We start from the raw sequence: 14,904 nt of genomic DNA on the forward strand, positions 1-14,904 counted from the left end.
TGGTTCCTCAGATCTGCAGGGTGAAATCCAGACCGCTAGCTAAGACATCTGTCAATCTGAGGGACTATGGTACCTGGCCTCAGATCTCTGCAAGGTAAATCCAGACCGCTAGCTAGACTATCTGTCCAATCTGAGGACTATGGTACCTGGTCCTCAGATCTCTGCAGGGTAATCCAGACAGCAGCTAGACTATTGTCCAATTGAGTTTTCTAACGGACAACTAAAAGTCCACATGGCACCAAACAAATTCCTTACGGAGACTATAGCAGAGATGGAGTAAACAAAGTACAAATAGTTTTGCTCATGATTTAAGATATTATATGCAGATTATTTGTATAGCACATTTCAGCAACAGGGCAATTCAAAGTGCTTACATAAAATCAGTTAAACAGATAAAACACAAGTACAAACAGTTAAAAATCATAGCATTAAAAACCGATAAAACACATGAATAGACAGTTAAAAACTAAATAAAAACATATGACACAAAAGTTACAGTGCAGCATAAGAAATTTAAAGAAATGAGCAGTCAGTTAAGAAAGACAGCATCAAAAGAAAGGTCTTCAGCCTTGATTTAAGAAACTGAGAGTAGCAGCGATCTACAGGTTTCTGGGAGTTTATTCAGATATGAGGAGCATAGAAACTGAAAGCTGCTTCACCTGTTTAGTTCTGACTCTGGGGACAGAAAGTGACCTGTCCCAGATGACCTGAGAGGTCTGGGGGGGTCATAGTGTAGTAGCAGATCAGAAATGTATTTTGGACCTAAACGTTTAGTTATTCATAAACTAGCAAGAGGACTTTGAATTCATTCTTTGAGACAAGGAGCCAGTGTAAAGACTTCAGAACTGGAGTGATGGTGTCCAGTCTCGTGGTCTTAGTGAGGACTCGAGCAGCAGCGTTCTGAATCACGCTGCAGCTGTCTGATTTTAGGGAGACCTGTTAAGACACCGTTACAGTAGTCAAGTCTACTGAAGATGAAAGCATGGAACCAGTTTGTCCAAGTCCTGTTGACACATAAGTCTTTAACTCTGATCTATTCTTAAGGTGATAGTAGGCTGACTGTAATTGCCTTAATGTGGTGTGGGAGGTCTGAGTCCTGACTACACCCAGATTTTGGCCTTGTTGTTGTTTTAACATTGTGTTTGAAGCTGAGCGCAGACTTTTAATCGTTCCTCTTTTGCTCCAAAACAACCACCTCTGTTTTTCCTTCATTTAATTTCAGAAAGTTCTGGCAAATCAACCGTTAATTTGTTCGAGTACTTAGTCAGTTTTGTACGGACTATAGTCCCTGGCGATAAGGTTATGTAAATTTGTGTGTGTCCGCATAACTTGGTAAAATATTTGGTTGTTTCCATAATCTGGGCCAGTGGGAGCATGTAGAGTTAAACAAGAAAGGTCCCAGAATAGACGCTTGGGAACTCCGCACGTCATATTTGTATGCTCAGATGTATAATTACCTATGACACAAAGTAATCCATTCTGGAAGTAGGATCAAACCAGTTTAGTACTGAGCCAGAAGTCCTACCAGTTTCCAGGCGGTCTAGTAATATGTCGTGGTAGACCGTGAAAATGCAGCACTGAGATCAAGTAGTACTAAGATTGAATTTGCCACTATCTGTGTTAAGGTGGATGTCATTAAAAAACTTTGACAAGAGCCGTCTCAGTACTGTGGTGTGGTAGGAAGTTAAAGTAAGTTAGTGATGTTTTTGTTTGTGTTCTTCACCGTTACCTAGGTTACACCTGATAAGGTAAAATAGTGGGTTAGACTTAGTGGGGCTAGTTGGAAACCAGAATCAGCTTTAAATCCAGTCCTAAACTAGTCCACACTCCCAGAGATTCAGCAGACAGCAGCAAAGACATTCCATCATCCTCGGCCTGGTTGAGAGACATGTTTGGACAGTAGGTATCAGAAGGGACTCCTGGCCCTGTGCTGGGGAACTTCACAGTTAATGTAAATATTTTCTGAGCCACTATGTGTGGACGGTTCTGTAAATATAGATCTGATAGCTTATGTTTTGTTTCAGAAGAAAAAGACGTTGAAGCAGACTCTCCTAATCCTACACTATAAAACACAGTCCATCTAAAACAATCTGAGGCTCTATAAAATGTCAAAAACTACAAGGACTAACTTGCTTACACAACACTAACCCAAAGGATTAAAACAGTGTATAAATGAGAACTGCCCAATGTCTAATGGTTGCATAACATTCTCCAACTCCTGAATGGGCCTTAGGCCCCATATTAGCCTAATTCACCCAAACTGATTCCTAATTTCTGGAGTGAAATAACTCCTCCTAAATGTGGTGAGCCAAGTCTTGGGTGCAACCATTAGCGCCCCGGCTACTGGGTAGCGATATGATATGTATACAGTATAATAGGATATTTTATTGAAAGTTCATGCCACTAAGTGGCCCATCACAACACAACAGTGTAACCCATACATTGCCCCATTTCATACATAAAACAAAACTACAGCCACAGAAAAGAAGAAAAACCGGGGATGCCCTCCAGACAGAGAATCATGGATACAAGCTGTCTTTCTTTGAGCCCAGGCTTGTTCTAAAACGCTTGCAAATAAAAAGTGTTCATGTTCACAAACACACACTAACAGATCATAGCCTGATCGCATCTTATTTTCAGTTTGTGTAAATAAGTGCGTCTTAAATCATGATAATATGGACAACACACAACAAAATCAACTGTTTTCAATTTCACATAAATGAAACACGTCTGCTTCCTCCCAACGTCCTCTTTCTCTTGGAGAGGGAGTATACCAGACTGACTGGGCACACAGCATCTTATCACCCTCAACAGATTATAGTTCACATATTTCTCAACACCAACCTCATTTTTATGAACACAATTGATAAGGGTCCCAAACGTTGGTGACGGTGGTGTGTAACCACCACCGCCAAGGGCCAATACTCAGAAGCTACCTAAAAAGTCTTGTTATTCAGAGCGGCTGCCTCTGATAGCTTTTTATCATCATATCTTTAATAATTACATCAGTAGAGTGGTTTTACAGGGAATGTATGAACGAGGTGGAATAAAAGTGATCCATTGCAACCAGGACATTCGATAGTTATATCCAGACATGTATTTGGTTAAAAAACACTGGGTCTCAAGGCAAGGTGTACACTAAGTCTTCATCTTTGAAAGATTTCACCAATATAAGTGGGTTCTTCCAACAGGTGTGGAAGGTTGTTTAGGGCGTGTACCAATCCACTTTTGCTAGTTAACGGTGGAAATGATTGGCATGGTTCTAAAGGGCTGTACCTAGTGCTTCATTAATCAGAGGTGGGTTCTGGGGTAACAGCAATAACCAATCAGAGCTCCTCTGCATCCCTTTACAAGCCAGGCCCATTGTATTATGCTATCAGAAGAGGAAGAGAAACTGATCTAATTCAAATCCTTTATTAATCTACAGTGGGGAAACTCACACGTTTGCAGCAGCAGGGAAAGAGGAAAAAGCATAAGACACGGTGTAGAAAACAAATGGAATCGTGCTGGAGTCAGAACACTGAGCAGATAATATCCTAATCACCGTTTCACTTTGTAATAGTTTTATTTGTAATTTAAAAACTCCCGGGGTTGAAAAGGGACCACTAATTTCGGGTTATTCTTTTTGGACCCAACGGTGGGTAAACTACTGACCCAAATGGTGGGTTCAAAATAACCCAACACCTGTCCTGGTTCGAACCCCAGAACTTCCTTGCTGTGAGGCCACAGTGCTACCATGTTACCCAGAAATAGAATGGTCCCTTTTTAACCCAGGTGGGTGAAAAAATAACCTAACTGGGTTGCTATGCCAGTTGGCCTGATTTCGAAGAAATAAAATTAGTTTTACATATTATAGAACTTTTACATTTTATTGCATTAATTAAATTAAAAATTGTAACTGTTTTTCCTATTTTAGTCACACTGTAATAACCAATCAAGAATGAAAAATGGGGGGGGGGGCGTTCTTCTTCCTCTTCTGAATTCTGGCAGACTGTGTAGTTAAGGAACAAGGAGAAATATGTGAACATATTTTAGTTAATCCAGTTTACGGGGGGTGTCACTTATTTCTCCAAAATGCTTTATCTCAATGGCCACAACACACTAGTGTGATGTTCATATTACAAAATATGTTGGACTGATGTATATAAACTCCCGAAATACACCCATCCAACAAAAAACATTAGACATGAAAGAGAGAGAGAAAGAGAGACAGAGTGTGGTGGTGGGTTGTGTGTGTGCGGGTGGGTGTAACAAGCACAGTGTGCGTCCTTGTGTGTGTAACAAGCATAGTGTGTTTCCCTGTGTATGTAACAGCACAGTGTGTCATGTGTGTTGTTTACAAGCATAGTCTGCGTGCTGTGCATAAGATTGGCTCATTTACTAAGTGCTGTTAAAATAAAAATGAAATGCTGCGATATTGACTTTAGAGGGTTTTGTTGGTCAATGGCGTGATCACTTCCTGCGGCCTCAAGTAGGCAATACGCCCAGAATGCACCTGAACACACCTCCCTGTAGACCAGCACGCCACAGAATGCACCTGAATACACCTCCCTGTAAGACCAGCACACCAGAATGCACCTGAACACACCTCCCTGTAATATCGCATGCCCAGCATGCACCTGAACACACCTCCCTGTAAGACCAGGACGCCCATGGACCACAGATGGCGCAGTGCATTTGCTATTAAACGACGTGGATGCTGGACGGAACAGGACAACTGCGTCTGTCTAAACCGCAAAGACATCGGGCGTTGTGCTCAGCACGTGTGCTGCACTGGGTGCGAGAAGGGTCCTAAATGTCCTGTTCCCACATTTGACCATAAATGAGGTCCTGTGCAAAGAAGACACACACAAAATTAAAGTCCCTGTTCCTTGTGGAGCAGAGATTGTTGGCTAATAAACAACTAACATAGTAAGCAAATAACAGTCTTCACTAAAGGTCGTTTACCACTTATTGAGAGTTTTCAAGTTCTCTTCTTATTATTTCTGGTAAGACTCTTTCTGTGTTTACAGTTGTTGGTCAGCTCGTAGACCGCACTGTACTGTGTACTAGATCTAAAGTTGCTGCTCTCTCCTCAGGTGTTTAAGAACAACGGCGTTCCGGTTAGCCAGTGCGGCTGCCTGCGCTCGCTGGCCGTGGAGTTTTCAGACCACCCACTGCGCCCGGAGACCTGATCTACCACGCGGTGAGAGCGTCGACACCCTGTGCTGTTGTTGTGTCGGGGTCACTGGAGGTCATCCAGGACGACGAGGTCATTGCCATCTTAGGTATGTGGACACGGTATAGATGCTTTATCAAAGGGTTGTGTTTTTCTGTGTGACCCTGGGAGTCAAACCCCTCAAAAAGGACCACCCACACAACAAGATAAGGACGATGCAACAAGACGGACCGCTTGTTTCAGGGAATGATTGTAAAGATTTTACAAAAGAATATGTTTAGATCCGTCCTCTTCAATGGGACGTTTTTGGACTGATGGGGGGGTTGGTGTGGACCAAGTACCTAACGTAGATCCACTGGTAAGAGATAATGAGTTGTGGACGTTGTTTTAGCTGATTTATAGATCACGTTACTGTTGGTGTGCAACTTCATTTAATATTGGATGTGGTCTCTTCTTTGCTGGTTGCAAATGTTCCACCAGACAAGTTTTTCCGAGATATTTAGCAGAGCCGCCGTCGCTGCGTTCCGGAGCTCAGCGCCGCCAGGACCGTTGTGATTGGTTTAAAGAAGCAGAGAAAATCACCAGGTGTCTTTTTTTTTTTTGTTTTTCCTATGCCTGAATCTGAATGTATATATCATTGTAAAGTAAATAATTCTGGGTTTTGACTTGTTGGGCCAAACAAGCCACATGAGACATCTGGACTCTGGGAATGTTTGTGATGGCCATTTTTCAAATGAGGTAGCTGCAGCCATAGCGTGGATTGAAGTTCAACCCTCGACACTAGACTTATATGATTGGCAGCACTGATACACCCACACTGATACAAACCGAGTCTGGGCAAGTGGAAAGTTCTGTACAATGCTTCAATTAGCAGTGAATGCCAATAACTCATAAAATATAGTGGACTAAAGAATCATGAAAAACAAAATGAATGTGTCCTTAAGCATTAGATAATGTACAAAGAAAAAGAGAAACGACTAAAAAACTCAAACTAAAAAAGCTCAGATTGACAAAACCCCATCTGGCTGGCTGTTTGAGAGAAGGTCAGCCAGCTGATTGTTGATTGTTGAAACGTTTCATCTCCAAATTGTCAGGCTTTTTGGTGGCGCATTTGTTTCCGATTTGACTGGCTTTCATAATCCAGCAGGGCGGAAACTAAAAGAGGTGAAAGTCTCAGCACGACGTGATAACACCTGCTATTTCAACGCACGCTTTTTCTAAATGTAAGCACAGCTTACGCAGAAAGCAAAGGCACAGAAGTTGAGTCACTTCATGCATTATATGTGAAATGACGGCCAGATGACGAGTCTCTTGACTTTGAGCTCAGAAAGGACTTTGAAAAAGAGTGGGACACAAACAGTCTGACTCTTATCTGCCGCTGAACATATGCTCTGTGCAGCCTCGTACTGTAATAATCATGAGGAGGTGCACCAGGGAACTGAAAAGAAAGCTAAGAAGCCAACAGAGATAATGTCAGAAAGTGCTTTCTAACCGAGACAAGCACAGATAGCATTGAGACAGACATGCCTGCAGCAGCCAGTGTAGTGCACGTTTCATAACCATGAGCGGGCCCAGCATGAGTTTCCTTTACCTTTACTGACCAAAAATAGCAACGGCAGGGGAGAGCGGTGCAAAGCAGCGCAGCTGGTTTGGTGTGTGAAGTTTGAGGTACACAAAATGTACTTACCAACACAAAATGAGTCAGTATTAATGTTTATTGGGGGACAGTCGTCTTCTAAAAAAACAACCCAGGGGTTGTTTGTTGACGGGGGGGCGACCGTTAAACCAATGGAGGCGTTCTCTTTCTTTATAGGTTCCTTCAGGGACCCCCCCGAGGTTTATCACAGCGCATTAAAAACGTCCCACGACAGGCTAAAAACAGTGAATACGTACTGTACTGTTAAGACACCACACACTCACAAAATAGGAAACATGAAAAAAAGATTAACATTAATCTGGACTCCTGGTTTAACAGCTGTCTCTTAAAATATATCTTTTAAAAAAACACAGTTTATTACAAATTATGTTTTTAATTTTCTTAAATTTTTCCATGAGGTCTTAACAGTTCCAAATTCATTTCTACTCACCAAAGTATTGGCAGAGCTGTCTGAAATGGGCGACAGGGATATAACAAGCAGACAAGCAACGGCAATTAGCCAGTGATTTAATCTCTTCTTTGGAAGCAAAGCAAGCGTACCTGACATTTCGCTAATCAGCCTCAGTGACTGGAAAACTGTGAGAACCCAGCTCGGATTGTCCACGGGTCAACGGTGCAGCAGGAGGTGGTTTGTTAACGGCTCCCAGCAGACAGGGTGGGGGATAAAAATAAATCATTCTGCTATTAATGCTAGAAATGATGGCCCAGCTCATTGTACTGACCCGTAACTTTCCTTTTATCTACAATAGTAAAAGGATCCTTTGTTTGTAATAATATATATTGATGTCTCTTCATTATCTGCCGTTGGCTACCAGAGAGCAGAAAACAAAATTAAAGAAGCACACGACACACAGCCCTATTACCTTACTTATTTAGCAATGCAAAGTCCTGGAACCAAGATGTGTGCCTCCAGATCTGCAGGGAAACTAATCACTCCTTTACCCGGATTTCAACCATCTACGAGACGGCTCCGTGCTCCGCCGTCCGTCGACACCCACCAGGTCCTCTTGCGGCATGACTGACAGCTGAAGTCACAAGGACAGAGATCTTGCCAATTCACGTAGGATCAAGTGATAAAACGGATGTAGTTTCCTATAACACAGAACCCAAAAACCTCTGACCTGTTGACTCAGGCCCGTCCTCGCCCATTATGACGTCTTGAAGGTGTTAGTGCAGGGGAGATATGACCCCCGTTGGTGGAAATAGGGGGTAGTCTTTATGTTCGCGTGCTTGCTCCTGTCCACACGCACACAGGGGGCGGTTGTGGGGCCTGGGCCAAGGCGGCTGTGGCCAGTCCCGAATCCTGCAAGTCTTCCAAACCATACCACCATATAGGTTGTTTATTCCACCCTTTCATACGACCCACCAGGAGCGTTCAAAATCAGCGCCCCTAACTGTGGCAGGAAAAATGACCCCAGGTCTTTTTTTGTCTTTGTTTTCCAAACCAGGGAAGGTAATGTTTTGGTTTTTAACAGTAGTTCTAAGGTTTTGGCAACCAAAACATAGCTCTCATTTAGCTCTGGTTTGGTTCCCTCCAACTAAATATCTGTGTTCTTTAGCGCTAGATGTTCCACTTTCCTTCCCGTTAGTCCTAGCTGATGTTGATAGATAGATAGATAGATAGATAGATGTTCTTGACAGAAAAATGGGAATTCCGGTGTTACAGCAGCAAAATCCGTCACAAAGCCCAAAAAGAAATATAATGAAATACTAGGATAAAACTATACATGACATACAATATACATGAAATAATAATACGAATAAGAAAAAGAACAAATTTTGAATTGTACAGGTAGGGGGGAACAAAAATGGCAAACTGCTTAATAATATGCTAAATGTACAGTAAATAAACCAAATGGCCAGTTTGCATTGTGCAGTATGTGCGTGTCCAAAAGCTCATCTAGCATCCCCATCTCTGTAGAGACATGCGTAAAAGTGTTATTAACTGTGTTTGGAATGATATCCTGTAGACGGGCCTCGTGCCTGCATCGAAGCTGGTCGAGCCTCTTAGAGAAGCTGCTCCTCTGTTGAGACCAGGGGGGGTGGAGAGGGTGGAGCTGTCCTATGTTGGACCAGTGGGTTGGAGAGGGGGAGATGCTCCTCTGTGTGGACAGTGGGGGGGGAGAGGGGTGAGTGCTCCCTCTGTGGACGTGTGGGTGGTGGAAAGGGTTGGACGATGTCTCTGCGGTGGCCGTGGGGGGTGGAGAGGGTGGAGCTGCTCCTCTGTTGGACCAGTGTGGGGTGGAGAGGGTGGAGCTGCTTCCGTTGGCACCAGTGGGGTTGGTGGAGAGTGGTGGAGTGATCCTTGTGGACCAGTGGGGTGGAGAGGGTGGAGCTGCTCCTCTGTTGGACCATGTGGGGTGGAGAGGGTTTGGAGCTGTCCTCTGTGGACCGTTGGGGCGGTGGAGATGGTGGGCTGCTCCTCTGTTGGACCAGTGGGGTGGAGAGGGTGGAGCTGCTCCTATATTGGACCAGTGGGGGTGGTAGGAGGGTTGAGCTTGCTCCCTGTTGGACCATTGGGGGGGTGGAGAGGGTGGATCTGCCCTCTGTTGACCATTGTGGGGTGGACGAGGGTGGAGCTGCCACTGTTGGACCAGTGGGGGGGTGGAAGGTGGGGTTCGGTTAGCCACTGATAGATACAGTTTGTTCAGTGACCTCCTCTCCCCACAGCTTTACCAATGTGTCCTGTGTTGCAGCCGACTACCGGAGCCAGCCTTCCTGATCACTGTTCAGTCTGTTTTTTATACGCTGGCGTCCATGCGTGCTGCCCCCCCCACCGCCAGCATGGCGGAGGAGAACAGAGCGCGGCCACAACAGACTGGTAGTAAGATGCTCCAACATTCCTGCTGCACAGCCTTTGAAAGAATCTTCAGCTCCGCTAGAATAGGTCTGCTCTCCCCTACGTTGTAAACAGCGTGCTGTTGATCTTGCCAGTTCATCCCTGCTGTCGTATTTGACAACCCAGGTACTGTAAGCTCCCACTGTACACGTCACTTCCCCCGGATGCAAAGTGGCTGCGGGCGCCGTTTCCCTATCCCTCCTAAGCGTTCACCATCGCTCTGGTCTTATCTACGTTCCGAGAGGAGCCCTTACCAGACCATCCCAACACAGCCCCTGCGCTCAGCAGGTGATTGCTGAGAGAACTAGGTTCTAAAAGAGACACTAATAATATAGATAACTATCCCTGTGACATTATTGAAGGTAGTCATTTCACAAAGTTAGAAATATTGTAATTGCAGTTAAGGTCCAAATGTTGCATGTATTTGAAAAGATAGTCAGCAGGATAGTCCAGAAACAGATGGAAAAAGTACAAAATAAAGGAATGGAGGGGGAAGGGTAGGCATAAGAAAAACAGAGCAAATAGAAATGTGTTGGGAAGGGGACCGACATTTAAAAAGCATCAGACCAAACTAATGGGGGATACCAAATATAAAGGAGGTAATGATGGCAAGTCTGTCCTTACTTATGATAATAATAGGGCGCACACACACACACACACACACACACACACCACACCATCTCGCTCACAGTAGAGCCAGACGCCATTCACCAGGTGTCATTTAAAGCTTCAAAAGACTCGATTCACATCAGTCCGCCTTGGTTTGAAACAAACGCGTAAAAAGGCGGCGAGAACGTTCTTGAAACTGCGTTTAAAGATAATGTCCGGCTCTTTTTTTTAAAATTGATTCATCGCACTCTTCAAAGTACATAATTGACTTTTCTGGTGGTTGTGTTGATTACCATGACTTGTACCCATCAACACTCCAATACATCGATATCAACGCACAGGCCGTGATTAATTGAAAATATTTAAATTCATAAAAAGATATCTAAATCGTAACTGATATTAATTGTGGGTGGAAGACTTTAGTCTCAAACATGGCTTAAGGCAGGGGTTTCAAATATCATTTCTCATCAACAGTCATGAAAAAGTTTTGATATGCTTTCATTTAAGTGAAAACAGTCAACTCTGTTTTGACTGTGTTGTATCTCTATAGCCTATTTGTAAACCAAACGCAAAAAGTGCCTTGCCATAATAGAATAGCAAAGCATGCTCTTGGTTCATTTTAAAAGTAGGCTACCCAACTTACACACAGCCCATCGTTTTACAGGTGTGTGGAGCATGTCTGGCATCTCAAATTGTGCTTTCGACCTCGTGCAGTAATTGAACGCTTTTGAAACATCGTATCCGTCTTTGTTGGGTGTGCCCCCTACGTGGGCAACATGTAGTCGGGAACCTGGATTGTATGCGGGCTGGATCAAAATTTGGAGGCGGCGATTTGGCCGAGGGCCTTGGTTCGACACCTGTGGCTTAAGGCAACACCACAATTCTTTTTGCACTTTATTTTTATTTACAGACGTAAAAGCCATGTAGCTGGTCTTTTTTACAAATTAGACCCAACTAGTAAATAATGAATTAGACAGTAAATGACATGTGCGTTGTATACCCTAAAAAAATAACCAACCACACTATTATTTTCGACACTAAACAAAGAACATAATAATCTTGAAATTAGCTTGTTTTTAAGGAAGAAAAAAACCAGTTATACTCTTAACTAACTACACAACTACTTAATTTAATGCAATGGAGATGTCCAAAATGGCATATGAATGCAGCAAAGTTAGGAAAGCCACAGGTTTTGACATATAACTTTTGGCAGATTCGATGCATGCTTAAATCTCACTGTGAGCGCCATCTTGGAGAAACCCCTAAACCAGTGTTTTTCTCATAATGCTATTTCAAGCTATGTACTGTTTTTTTTCAGTTTTGATATACTATTTCAACTGGTTTTTGCTTGAACCCTTCCTACTTCTACCATCTTTGTCTAGGTTTTGTCGTTGTTACAGGTTTATGTAGTCTCCTTTTTCATTAGCATTCAAATGTTTTTCTGTTACAGGCTAAAATCATAAGCATTAAAAACCGATAAAACACATGAATAGACAGTTAAAAACTAAATAAAAACATTATGACACAAAAGTTACAGTGCAGCATAAGAAATTTAAAGAAATGAGCAGTCAGTTAAAGAAAGACAGCATCAAAAAGAAAGGTCTTCAGCCTTGATTTAAAGAACTGAGAGTAGCAGCGGATAGACACTCAGGTCATCTGGGCCAGGTCCACTTCTGTCCCCAGAGTCAAACTAAAACAGTGGTGAAAGCTTCAGGTTTCTATTGTCACCTCATATCGGAATAAACTCCACAGAAACCTGTGATACGCTGGTACTCGTCAGTTCCTTTCAATCAAGTTGCAAGCACCTTTCTTGTTGATGCTTGTTCTTTCTTAAGCTGACTGTTCCATGTCTATTCTTAAATTCTTTATGCTCACTGTAATTTTGTGTCACCAATGTTTTATGAGTTTTTACCTGTCTATTCATGTGTGTTTTCTTCGGTTTTTATGTTATGATTTTACTGTGTACTTTGTTTTATCTGGTTTAAACTGATTGCATGTAAAGCACTTGATATGCCCTGTTGCGAGAATGTTTGTATACAAAAAACGATGGCATAATAAATCTTAAAAAATCATGAGCAAAACTAATTGTACTTTGTTACTTCCCACTTGCCTAACATAGTCATCCGTAAGGAATTGTTTGTGGGGAACATGTGACGTTTGTAGTTGTCACGTTAGAAAAACTCGATTGGCAAAGATAGTCTAGCTAGCGTCTGTGATTTACGGCTGCAGATACTCTGAGGACCAGTTAACCCAAGCCTCATTGGACAGAGATCTAGCTAGCGGTCTGGGATTTAACTTGCAAGAGATCTGAGGACCAGGTAACCATAGTCCTCAGAATTGCGACAGATGTTAGCTTATGGTCTGGTTGTACCACCTGCAGAGATAGATGCATGAGTACCAGGTTAACCATAGTCCTCAGAAATCCACCAGAGGTTGAGAACACCAACACAACAGAGACCGAAAGAGACGTAGACATCCGTCGACAAAAGGGACATCCTGCAAAATTACCAGACAGTGGACGTTCAAGCCATGGACTATCACTCCGGCTAACTTGAACCAGGATTACATGAATTAATCGGCTTCCTATTTAGAGTTCCCAAATGTTATCTGACCAAATGATAGTCAAACAAGTCATTTTGCGGGTGTGTGTGTACCGTCGGAATTAATGACGATTCTTTCTTACGCCATGTAATGAAATGTGAAAAAGTCTTGTTGGACCAGATGGCTTCAAACTAAGATAGAACACGGAAATGTTAAATGTCAAAACACTTCGGCTTGCAGGAGTGAAGCGCGTAAGTAAAAACCAGATGATACAAACCGTTCCTGTTGAGGTGGTAACGCAGATTCGGTTCCCGAATGTTCTGGTACAGACTGGGGAATAAGACCTGGAAGACACGGGAGTACATGGATTGGGTCAAACTGCTGTGGTTCACAGAAAAATCAAACTCATCACAAGAGTCAAAGCAAGTGTCTGATGGTGCAGTTTGCAGGCGAGATGAAGGTGTACGAAGTCTATTTAGTTTTGTTAAATCCAGGTCATTTCATGCAGAAGGGTTGAATCGAGATTAGGCTACAGCAACGTTATTAGTATATCGAGCACGGTGGTCATATTGGTTATACACTGTTGTCCTGGGCCTTCTGAGTGGTGGGGTGTGCATGTGTCTACCAGTGCTTGGACAGGGTTTGAACCGGGTGGCTCGGTGCCCCTGCACGTCCCCGCATCCCCCCCTCCTGCATTTAATTGGAAGTCACTTTGGATAAAAGCGTCAGCTAATGACATGTAAAGTGTCATTATACACTTGGTAGAATTAGATGCAAGAGGTGTCTCGTGTAGGGTGTGTTTAGGATCAATTTCACACTAACTCAAAGCGTTGGGATAACAGGCTTGACTTAGAAACCTGCCATCAACCCACCAAATGCGGGTAGAGTCGGCAGTGAAGGTTAATCCAGTCACTCTTACTACCAACTTTGGTGGGGTGAAAGCACTAACATTGTCACAATGGTGGCTGGAGTACTTGTTGCACTTGTCCGCCAACGTGACCAGGCACAGCTGGGAACCCGGAAACAAGACTGACCCGGTGCGCGTAGTGCGCGGCCGTGCCCACGCCGGGGTACGCTGGCTGGTACGGCACACTAAGACAACAGCAACCGTGGGGACTCATTAAAAATATCCGCCAGAGCTTAGATTGTATTGTATAAAAATGCATCGGTGTTTAAGTTTAAAGGTTTGCCAAGACATGATCCTTTGGATGCTTTATTTGGGCCTTAAGTGGTCCTAATGACTGGCATCTGATCTCGTTTATATCAGACCTAGTCTGTCAACTAATACTGTTCTGAATCTCGTTTATATAGGCCTTACGTGGTCTCCTTAACTGTATCTGAAAATCTCGTTATATTAACCTTAGTGGCGTCCCTAATACTGTATCTGAAGTACTCTTTTATAGAGCACCTTAGTTGGTCCCTAATACTGTATCTGAAGAGCTCGTTTATATAGACCTTAGTGGGTCATAAATACTATCTGCCAAGATCTCGTTTAAAAACCAGTGGTCCCGTAATACTGTATCGAAGTCTCTTTATTAATAGACGCTATAGGTACCCCTACATGACTGTAGCCTCGAAGTCTGCTTTTATAGGCCTTGTGGCCCTAATCTGTCTCGGAAGTCTCGTTTATATAGAACCCTTATGGTCACTAATCCTGATCTGAAGTTCATCGTATATTATAGACCATTAGTGGTCTCCTAATACTGTGCTTAGTCTCTTTATAGACTGATGGTCCCATATGTACTATTCGTTTATAACCTTAGTGGTCACCTAACTACTGGTATCTGAAGTTCGTGTTATATAGACCTTAGTGGCATAATCTCGAATAAAGCTTGTTATTGACCTAGTGTTCTACTTCTGAGTTCTTTTATATAGGTCCTAGTGGTCCTGGTAGTTATGACCTCCATGGGGCACACATTCCAGATTTCTGTAGCCACATCTGGAGCTTTTCCATTGTTCATCTCAGCCAGAGCCAGGCTACCAGGGAGTCGGATTTACATCACACACGATCACCACCTTCTAGTTCACTGGGATCTATGAAGGCACAAGGATGGTTGGGACCCACGCCCATTTACGACCATGTAAAAAAAACTCACAACC

The 14,904-nt window shown here is 43.2% G+C and overlaps 1 protein-coding gene across 2 annotated transcripts in view; it reads left to right on the plus strand.

Annotated features, from left to right (window-relative positions):
• The window catches only part of kcnh5b (potassium voltage-gated channel, subfamily H (eag-related), member 5b), a 196,240-nt gene that overhangs the window by 112,997 nt on the left and 68,339 nt on the right, over window positions 1-14,904 (plus strand). The gene's annotated exons all lie outside the window — the stretch shown is intronic.

This window comes from Etheostoma spectabile, chromosome 20 (genome assembly GCF_008692095.1).
Source record: "Etheostoma spectabile isolate EspeVRDwgs_2016 chromosome 20, UIUC_Espe_1.0, whole genome shotgun sequence".
Lineage (NCBI taxonomy): Eukaryota > Metazoa > Chordata > Actinopteri > Perciformes > Percidae > Etheostoma > Etheostoma spectabile.